The following is an 11,307-nucleotide window of genomic DNA, read 5'->3' as shown; positions in this document are numbered from 1 at the left end:
GTCCACCTGCAGGGTTTAACATGACAATCCTTATGAGCTCCTCTTGGGGACATTCTCAACCTAGATTACTAGGACACAATTTCCTTCTATAATCAACAACACACACTATAAGTGATATCATTTCCCAACTTATCGGGCTTATTGATTCATCGAACTAAATCTCACCCATTGATAAATTAAAGAAATAAATATCAAATATATGTGCTTGTTATTATATTAGGATTAAGAGCACACACTTTCATAATAACTGAGGTCTTTGTTCCTTTATAAAGTCAGTATAAAAGAAACGACCTCTAATGGTCCTACTCAATACACTCATAGTGTACTAGTGTAATTATATAGTTAAGATAAACTAACACCTAATTACACTACGACCTTCCAATGGTTTGTTCCTTTCCATCATGGTCGTGAGCTACTATTTATAATTTATAAGGTACTGATAACATGATCTTCTGTGTGTGACACCACACACCATATTATCTACAATATAAATTAATTGAACAACTACATTTATCACAAATGTAGACATTTGACCAATGTGATTCTTATTTCTAGATAAATATTTTATACCAAAAGCTAGACTTTTAGTATACATCCTAACAATATTTGTTGGTGCAACATCCCTCAGGTCAAGGTTGACCTGGTTGACCAAGCTTGAGTCTTGGTTTGGGTTTCGATGTTTGACAATGCAAGGTTGATTGAAGAAGAGTCAAGTAGGTCAAGGATGACCGGATACTTGACTGGGAAGTCCTAACTGGGATGTTAGGCAGAAGGAAAGACCTAGTGAGTGAAGCTAGGCAGGAGAAAAATCCTGGTGAGTGAAGCCAGGTGAAGGACCTAGTGAGTGAAGCTAGGCAATTGGGAAAGTCTTGGTGAGTGAAGTCAGGCAGGAGAAATCCAGAGGGGTCAAGGTTGACCAGACATCTGGTGAGAGTCCAAGTAGGTCAAAGGGATTGACCGGATACTTGGCACGAGGAAGAAAAGTCCAAGTAGGTCAGAGGGATTGACCGGATACTTGGCAAGAAGAGAAAAATCCAAGTGGGTCAAAGGGATTGACCAGACACTTGGTGAGAGAGTCCTAGCTAGTCAAGGGTGATCGGATGCTAGGTCTTATGTACCAACAAGTCATGGTTGACTAGATGTTGGTTTAGGGGGCTTTGGACTTGGTTTTGGGCAAAAACCAAGATCTGGATTGATCGTGGATTGATCCAGGGGTTTGGATTGATCCGTGGATTGATCCGGTGATTGGTATCGTGGATCGAATCCAGGATCGATTGACCGATCGATCCGGTGAGTCCTCGCGGTCAGAACCCCTCCGGATCGATCGGTGGATCGATCAGGAGGTCCCAATCGATCGCGATCGATTGGGAGCCTGCTTCGCCGATAAGCGCTGGATCGATCCGTGGATCGATCCGGGCATTTTTCCAGAGCAGGCGCTCCGGATCGATCCGTGGATCGATCCAAAGCCTCCCGATCGATTGGGAGCATTCCAATCGATCGGGATCACGATTAGCGTCGATTTAAGCCGCAGCGTTCATTTCCTTCGACATCTCTTCACCGATTCATTCCAGTTTCAACACAGCTCCTCCCCAACTCTCTAAGCTCCTCACCGCCAGTTCTTGAAGGTTCTTGGAGGTTCATCCAAGTCAAGAGGCGAGTTGCAACGAGAAGAAGAAGAAGCTAGGGTTTTTACTGCATCTCTTGTAAGCTTTTGCTTATTCTTTATTACCCTTTCTTCTACTTGTATTGAGAGTCTTGTAGGGCTTCTCCGCCTTCGGTAGTTACCGAAAAGGAGTGTTTATTAGTGGAGGTGTGTGTGTGTGTGCGTGGATCCTTGGACTAGTCACCTCTTGTGAGGTGGATACCAAGTAAAATCCTATTGTTAGCATTGTTGTAGTTTGTTTCTTTGTATTCCGCTGCGCATCACTTTGAAGAAACAAGCAACGAAGCACGACGAGCACACGCGAAGCTATTCACCCCCCCTCTAGCTACTTTTCGATCCCAACAATATTTACACATGGCCAAGCAAAGAATTTTGGCTAGCTAGTTTGAATATTATAATTCTATCTCCTCATAGCCTTGTGTAATACGGTAGGCGAAAGAAGATACACATCGGGTCCAGACATAATGGGAAGCTAAAAAAATAAATGCAGCAGGTGTAAGCAACTTGGTTATAGTAAAAGGTCTTATAGAATGCCAACACCTCTACCTGCTCCACTATCTACTGGTTCTTGAAATGCAAGTGAAAGTGCCCCTAGGGTGTAGCGCAGACGGTAGGTGTATGTCATCTCTGACGTAATGGTCAGGGGCCGATCCTCAAGAACTGACCACCTGAGATTTACCCCATCATATGTCTAACACTTATATACCTGTATTTACCTCCCTCCATATCTATGAAGCTAACACTAGGGGGTTGTTAAGGTAGCGAATCTACCTTGTTTGAAATATAAGTGTAAGTGGATGGGTGTTTGCCACATGAGGTATTAGAGTCAAATCTCGGGGTTGTTTGTCACACCTGTGTTAGTCTAGTTGGATTTGCAGATCTGACAACTTGTGGGAAGACCTGGTGGACCGTAAGGAAGTTTAAGTGATTTTGCATGATAAGTAAGATAAGTCACTGGAGGAGAGTGTTCTAGTATGGACGAGTCTTAATTAGATACTGTTGGGGTTGCAAGGCTGCAAACATAGTCCCATATTGAAACACACATGGAAAAGATCATGGATTTATAAGAGAAAAGATATCTCCATTGGCATGAGGCCTTTTGGGTAGAACCCAAGAGCAAAATCATGAGGGCTTAGGCCAAAAGTGGACGATATCATGCTATTGTGGAGACATCTAAATTCTTTTCGATCCTACAATTGGTATCAGAGCCTGGACTACGAGAAGATTTAACCGTCGACTGTGCACAAGAGCTATGATTTGATTGAGCCATGTGAGTACAATATTGACCTCGAACAAAGAAAGGGGGGCGACCTGGTGGGTTAAGGATCGGACGTGGGAAGTCTGTGGTCCTTTTTTTGAGGGGGGGATTGTTGGGGTTGCAAGGTTGCAAACATAGTCCTACATTGAAAACACATGGAAAAGATCATAGGTTTATAAGAGAAAAGATATCTCCATTGGCATGAGGCCTTTTGGGTAGAACCCAAGAGCAAAACCATGATGGCTTAGGCCCCAAGTGGACAATATCATGCTATTGTGGAAACATCTAAATTCTTTTCGATCCTACAGATATTTTAGGTGTGAGTCCAATTTAGGGTCCATTTTGGATCCCTAAACTGAGACCTTAACTAGATCCTAGTTTTGAACAGACACGATCTAATTAATAAACTCTTATTTTATTATTGCGTTAACTTTATTTTGCAGGGTATACTTTATTTTTTAGACTAACACACTTTGTAGGACAAAATTGTTGGTGCAATTTCCAGCGGGTCAAGGTTGACCTAGTTGACCAAGCGTAAACCTTGGTTATGGTTTCGATGTTTGACAATATAGAAAGACATGTAGACATGGACAATGCAGGTGCAGTTGTCCATGCGGAGAGATACTGATCAGGGTCTGATCAGGTTGGATGAAGAAGAGTCAAGTAGGTCAAGGTTGACCGGATACTTGACTGGGAAGTCCTAACTGGGATGTTAGGCATTTCGGAAAGTCCTGGTGAGTGAAGCCAGGCAGTCAGGAAATCCTTGTGAGTGAAGCCAGGTGAAAATCCTAGTGAGTGAAGCTAGGTGAAAGTGAAAGTCTTGGTGAGTGAAGCCAGGCAGTGGGAAAAGTCCTGGTGAGTGAAGCCAGGCAGTTGGAAAGTCCTGGTGAGTGAAGCCAGGCAGTGGGAAAGTCCTGGTGAGTGAAGCCAGGCAGTTGGAAAGTCCTGGTGAGTGAAGCCAGGTAGTGGGAAAAGTCCTGGTGAGTGAAGCCAGGCAGTGAGAAAGTCATGGTGAGTGAAGCCAGGCAGTTGGAAAGTCCTGGTGAGTGAAGCCGGGCAGATTGGAAATCCTGGTGAGTGAAGCCAGGTGAAAACCCTAGTGAGTGAAGCTAGGTGAAAGTCCTGGTGAGTGAAGCTGGGCAAGGGAAAATCCAGATGGATCAAGGGTGATCAGACATCTGGTGTTGTGAAGGTTAAGTAGGTCAAGGGAGTGACCGGATACTTGGCACGAAGAGAAAAGTCTAAGTGGGTCAAAGGGATTAACCGGACACTTGGTGGGAAGTCTTAGCAGGTCAAGGGAGTGACCGGATGCTAAGCATGATGTACCAATAGGTCAAGGTTGACCGGATATTGGTTTGGACTTGATTTGGGCAAAAACCAAGACCTGGATCGGTCTGGTGACCGATCCAGTGATACTGTGGTTTCCTGATCGGTCTGGAGACCGATCAGAAAGCGATCAGTATGCATCTGTGAGCTTACTGATCGGTCTGGGGACCGATCAACAGGAAGCCTGATCGATCCCCGGGACCGATTAGGGTACGCACAGAGAGTTGGACAACTCTCTGTGAAAGCGTTCTGATCGGTCTGGGGACCGATCAGAATAGAGCCTGATCGGTCCCCACGATCGATCAGATCAGCCCCAGACCGATCAGAGTGATGCCTGATCGGTCTGGCACTAGCCGTTGGCTCACAACGGCTAGTCTTCTGTCTTCTCTTCTTCGCAGGTGGATGCAGGTATAAGTTGGCTGAGGGCTTCTACAGTGCAGTAACGCTCTCACTCTTCTTCTGGTCCGAAGCTTCTGCTTCTTCACTGATGTGCTCTTGAGCTTTGCTGAGCTCCGAAGCTTCGTGTGAGCCTCTTCGACTGAGTTGTGTGTTGGCATTCGTCCGTGAAGTTGGTGCTTCATCCGGGACTTCAGTTGACGAGAAGGCAAGCGAGTAGTTATACATTCATTGTGTATTTTGTTCTTGCTTTTCTTTGTATTTCCATATTACTGTTGCAAGCTATTGTGGTGAGGTTTCTCCACCCACAAGGAGTATATATTAGCCGATTCTCCGGGGACTCATCCACCGACGGATTGATAGGCTTCGTCCACCTTACGGACACGCCGAGGAGTAGGAGTGTATCTCCGAACCTCGTTACATCGACGCGTGTTGAGGTTTGTCTTCTTCCTTTTCGTTTCTACGGTTTTATTTCGGCTGCGCTAACCCTAATCGTAGGAAGAAACGCGAATTTGGGGTCGGCTATTCACACCCCCCCTCTCTAGCCGCAATCATCGATCCCAACAAGTGGTATCAGAGCGAGGTCGCTCTTCATTGGATTAACACCCGAGGGAGCACAAGCTAGAGATGGATCAACTCGAAGAAGACATCACCATTCCACCCTTCTACGATCGCGACGACTTCGCGTTTTGGAAGGTAAGAATGAAGTACTTTCTTATGACTAACCTTGAAAATTGGAGTTGTGTTCAATTAGGTTTCAAGCCTCCGATGGACAAGAAAGGAGAAACCCTAGAGAAGAAGGAGTGGACCAAGGAACAAGTCCACCAATCCCTAGTCAACGATGAGGTATTGAAAATTTTTGAATTTTCTTTACCTAATGACATTCTATGTAAGATAGGTGGATACAACAATGCCAAGGAGTTGTGGAACAACTTGGCTAAGTTCCATGAGGGGAACTCCACTTCAAGCCAAGAAGAGGAGTCAAGTGAGCCAAGGAGCTCATTTCATGGAGGAATGGATTTAGAAGTTGAGGGCCACTCAACATCTAAAGAAGAAGAGGAGGAGATTTCTTCTTCAAGTTCGGAGCAAGGAGAAGAAACTTCTACCTCCGGAAGGGATGAAGGAGAGAGCTCACATCCCACCTCAACCCTAGGTAACTCAAGCAATTTAAGTTCTAGTAAATTGCATATATTATGCTTTGAGTGTAGGAAATTTGGACATTACAAGAGTAAGTGTCCAAAGAGGGTTAGGAAGACTCCACCGGCGCCAAAGATCAAGGAAGCCGGAGTCCCGACACGCAAGAGCAAGGAGCACGTGGTGTGCTTCCAATGCAAGCGAAGGGGACACTATAGGAGTCAATGTCCGAGGGGGAGGCAACCTCACAAGGACAAGAGACCGAGCACGTCAATAGGGGGAGCGAAGGCAAACCCTAAGGTAACATTTAAGTCTCACTCTTGCAATAAGACACATGCTAGTAGTTTTGTTGCAATTAACAATAATGATAAGCATGATAATTATAGAAATCGATACACATGCTTAGGTGCCAAACATGTGAGCCTAGATAAGGATAACACTAGGAAACCCAACCCTAGGATCAACTCATCTAAGGTTAAGGATAATCTAGGTAGAAACCCCAAAACAACTAGACACATGCCTAGGAATACCTCAAAGAAAAATGAAAAATTAAAAATTGAGGTATTAGAGAAGGAGAATCAAGTCTTGAGGTCAAGACTTGATACTTTGGAAAAGGCTCTTAAGAACTTGGAGGAGTCATCTCTAGGGTTTAAGGGTCAAAAACCAATGTCCAAGGACAAGAAAGGTTTGGGTCACAAACCTAAGTCCCAAGTGGTCAAGCCCACTTATCATAATGTTCCATTCGATTATGGAACAAAATCTAGGGCTAGGAAGACCATCACCAAGGTCACAAGGGGAGTCACCCCTAGAGTGGATCTTGATGAGTCCCAAATGACTAAGGCTTCAAAGCCTAGGAGGGTCATTAGAAGGGTTGCTAGGGAAGTCATCCCTAGTGAATACTTAGTGAACCCAATGAGCTCCAATAGGTATTGGGTTCCTAGGAGCATGATTTCATCATGCTAGATGAGTTAGGGTGTGCCAACCTTACTTGAATAGGTAGTTAACATAATCATGGCAAAAGGTGGCACTTTAGGAATTTTCAAGGTGCAATCAAGCCTTGAAAATGAAAGTGAAAATTATTCCTAAGATAATTAGGATGTGCCAATCACATTTGAGGAGTTCTCTTAGGTCAATTTAATTGGCACATAGTGATCTAAACATCTTTGGTATAAGATGCTAGGTCTATTACACTTAGGAATATAGAATTTATGGCAAAATGGTCAAAATTATCAAAAATGGCAACTAAGGCTAGAATTAGGTATTTTCTATACCTTTATGTGCTATTTGCCATATATTGTTTGCCATATGCCATGTCATGACATCATATTTATTTTATGATCATTTAAAATGTCATGATAATGCTTAGGTTATTTATATGTCATGGTTTATTTAAGTTTCATACTTTATGCCATGACATCAAGACATTGACACATGTTATTATGTATGATATCATTTTATGTCATGTCATCATTACTTGCACTTATAATCAATGAAATTGATTTAAGGTTAAAAAACACAATTTGATATGGAGATCAAATTGATGTTTAGAAAATGCATGAGACCTTAGCTTAAGATGACCTAAACCAATATCTCACATCAAAATTGACTTGGATGTGTTTTTGATACACCTTAGATGTGTGTGAGATATTAGGATGATAAGTTAGGATCAAGGTGCATAGTTCTTGTACCTAGATGAGCCTAATTCAAAATTGGGGATCATAGGGAAAGTTTATGTACAAGTCATGTACATTTAGCCCAAAGATTGTGGTCCTAAATTAAAGGGTTTGAAATCATTTCAAAATTGATTTGAAAAAACCTTGATGAAGCTTTTCTAGTGATAGCATTCATCATTGAACACGTTGATACAAAGATAAGTTAACTTTGAGCTATTTCAAAGACTTTTGAACTTTATATCAAGATTGAAAAATGGAAGTTATTTTCATAGAAAACTATTTTTCCATGATAGTATATGTTATGAGGAATGTATCCTCAAAATTTTACAATTTTTGGAATTTTCTATAATTTTCTAGAGGTTTCTGAATTTCGTGGAGAGAAATCAGAACTTATCAGACCTTTATCAGGTTTGTGGACCGATCAAAAGGGTTTCTGATCGGTCCAGGGGAGCCTGGATCGGTCACTGTGACCGATCCAGAGGAAGCCTGATCGGTCTGGTGACCGATCAGGGCGTGCCAACTTGCTGAATTTCGACTGTTTGTCTGAAATTTCAACTGGGAGTTGATGTTTTGGATTTCTAAAGGTTTGAAACTCTCCAAGACATTGTTGGTGCAATGGTCAAGGGGGAGTTGACCTTTAGGGGGAGTATTACCTATTAGTCAAGGAGGAGTTGACTTTTAGGGGGAGTTTTTACTCGTCGAAATTTTTGAGGATGAGTGATATGAGATTATCACTAAGTTGATTGTTGAATTTAGTATCAAGGGGGAAATTAAGGGTTTCAATGAAAGGTATGAGACTTTCATTAGGAAGAAACTCTTGACCTTGATTCACTCCTTTTGATGTGTGTCAAAAAGGGGAAGAATGTCTAGAGAATGTTCAAGGAAGAACATTGGAGTTAGTGGGAGAGTTTGTTGATCACGCCGAGTGAAGTTGTGAACAACGATAACTTACTCTTCAGGGGGAGAGTTTGTTGATGTGTGCCAATATGGGGAGAATGAAGGGTTTAAGTTAGACCTTCATTATCTAAGAAGGAGGTTGCCTTCTTAGAAGGAGAATGTAAGGTTGTAACTTATGTTTCATTACCTAGTGGCATGAGGAAAGTTGAGGCTATTGGATTAGCCTAACTTAAAGGTATTGTCAAACATCAAAAAGGGGGAGATTGTTGGTGCAATTTCCAACGGGTCAAGGTTGACCTAGTTGACCAAGCGTAAACCTTGGTCATGGTTTCGATGTTTGACAATACAGAAAGACATGTAGACATGGACAATGCAGGTGCAGTTGTCCATGCGGAGAGATACTGATCAGGGTCTGATCAGGTTGGATGAAGAAGAGTCAAGTAGGTCAAGGTTGACCGGATACTTGACTGGGAAGTCCTAACTGGGATGTTAGGCATTTCGGAAAGTCCTGGTGAGAGAAGCCAGACAGTTCGGAAAGTCCTGGTGAGTGAAGCCAGGCAGTCGGGAAATCCTGGTGAGTGAAGCCAGGTGAAAATCCTAGTGAGTGAAGCTAGGTGAAAGTGAAAGTAATGGTGAGTGAAGCCAGGCAGTGGGAAAAGTCCTGGTGAGTGAAGCCAGGCAGTGGGAAAGTCCTGGTGAGTGAAGCCAGGCAGTTGGAAATCCTGGTGAGTGAAGCCAGGTGAAAACCCTAGTGAGTGAAGCTAGGTGAAAGTCCTAGTGAGTGAAGCCGTGCAAGGAAAAATCCAAATGGATCGAGGGTGATCAGACATTTGGTGTTGTGAAGGTCAAGTAGGTCAAGGGAGTGACCGGATACTTGGCACGAAGAGAAAAGTCCAAGTGGGTCAAAGGGATTGACCGGACACTTGGTGGGAAGTCTTAGCAGGTCAAGGGAGTGACCGGATGCTAAGCATGATGTACCAATAGGTCAAGGTTGACCGGATATTGGTTTGGACTTGGTTTGGGCAAAAACCAAGACCTGGATCGGTCTGGTGACCGATCCAGTGATACTGTGGTTTCCTGATCGGTCTGGAGACCGATCAGAAAGCGATCAGTATGCCTCTGTGAGCTTACTGATCGGTCTGGGGACCGATCAGGGTATGCACAGAGAGTTGGGCAACTCTCTGTGAAAGCGTTCCGATCGGTCTGGGGACCGATCAAAATAGAGCCTGATCGGTCCCCACGATCGATCATATCAGCCCCAGACCGATCAGAGTGATGCCTGATCGGTCTGGCACTAGCCGTTGGCTCACAACGGCTAGTCTTCTGTCTTCTCTTCTTCGCAGGTGGATGCAGGTATAAGTTGGCTGAGGGCTTCTACAGTGCAGTAACGCTCTCACTCTTCTTCTGGTCCGAAGCTTCTGCTTCTTCACTGCTGTGCTCTTGAGCTTTGTTGAGCTCCGAAGCTTCGTGTGAGCCTCTTCGAATGAGTTGCGTGTTGGCATTCGTCCGTGAAGTTGGTGCTTCATCCGGGACTTCAATTGACGAGAAGGCAAGCGAGTAGTTATACATTCATTGTGTATTTTGTTCTTGCTCTTCTTTGTATTTCCATATTGTTGTTGCAAGCTATTGTGGTGAGGTTTCTCCACCCACAAGGAGTATATATTAGCCGATTCTCCGGGAACTCATCCACCGACGGATTGATAGGCTTCGTCCACCTTACGGACACGCCGAGGAGTAGGAGTGTATCTCCGAACCTCGTTACATCGACGCGTGTTGAGGTTTGTCTTCTTCCTTTTCATTTCTGCGGTTTTATTTCCGCTGCACTAACCCTAATCGTAGGAAGAAACACGAATTTGGGGTCGGCTATTCACACCCCCCCTCTTTAGCCGCGATCATCGATCCCAACAAAAATGAGCAAAAATCAGCCTTATATGAACAGTGTCCGAGATGATTCCAACGTGCTGAGGTGCCTCAGATCATAGCTTGGAGGAGCCCTGGATGAGCCAGAGGCACCCTCAAGAAGATAAGTCTACGGATAAAGCTTCGTGGTGTGGAGGCACCCTGGAGGCACGTCAGAGTGCTTGAAGGTGCCCTCAAGAAGATAAAAGTCATAGTAAGCGGAACTTATCATGACCGAGGTTTTAGAAATTAATTTTGAAGTTAGAGGTGCCCAGGACAAGGCTTGGAGGTGTCCTAAACAGTTTATAAAAGAAGGGGTTGGACAAGCATTCTACACAACTCACTTACAAGTTCAATACGTGGCCCTTTGAGTTTCCGACTGCTCCGACTTCATCCTTCTGCTGTGCTACGACTCTACTGCGCTCGACTATCACTGAGAAGTCATCCAACACTGAGCTCGATCCGATCTTCTTTTGAGTGTTGGGTAATGAAGTTATATTTGTACTTATTACTGCATAAAGGAAAGTATAGTTTGTTACACTTGTCTTTATTATTCTATTGTACTCAATTCCCTTTTCCGGCAATTTCAGAAGAGAATTATAGAGGATTGTCCATCGATACGGTCCGAAAGATCGTGGGTCTTGGAGTATGAGTCGTCGAAGGCTCCGAACCAAATAACTCTTCGAGTTATTGTGTTCTTTCTTTTTCGGTTTATGTTTTACATTATTTATGTTGTGTACTCGTTTTCAAAATCGAAAAAATGTTAAGTTTTTAAAAATCATGTGATTCACCCCCCTCCTCTCACGTGCGTTACGATCCTACATTTTCAAAGACGAAGAAGTCTCTTACAATCTATTTTTACAACAATACAATAAGAATATGAAATGCAAGAGAAAAAGAATGAAAGTAAACAACTTTACATGAATCTCACTTTATACGCTTTATTGTTACTTTGGAATGCCTCTTATTGGTCTGGAAATGTAACAACATGTCATCCTCAAACTCCCAAGAATGACCTTCGATTTCCCTTAAACCCCTTCTTTTATAGGGTTATTATCAAG

This window comes from Zingiber officinale, chromosome 5A (assembly GCF_018446385.1).
Source record: "Zingiber officinale cultivar Zhangliang chromosome 5A, Zo_v1.1, whole genome shotgun sequence".
NCBI lineage: Eukaryota > Viridiplantae > Streptophyta > Magnoliopsida > Zingiberales > Zingiberaceae > Zingiber > Zingiber officinale.
Note: the sequence above shows the minus strand (reverse complement) of the source record.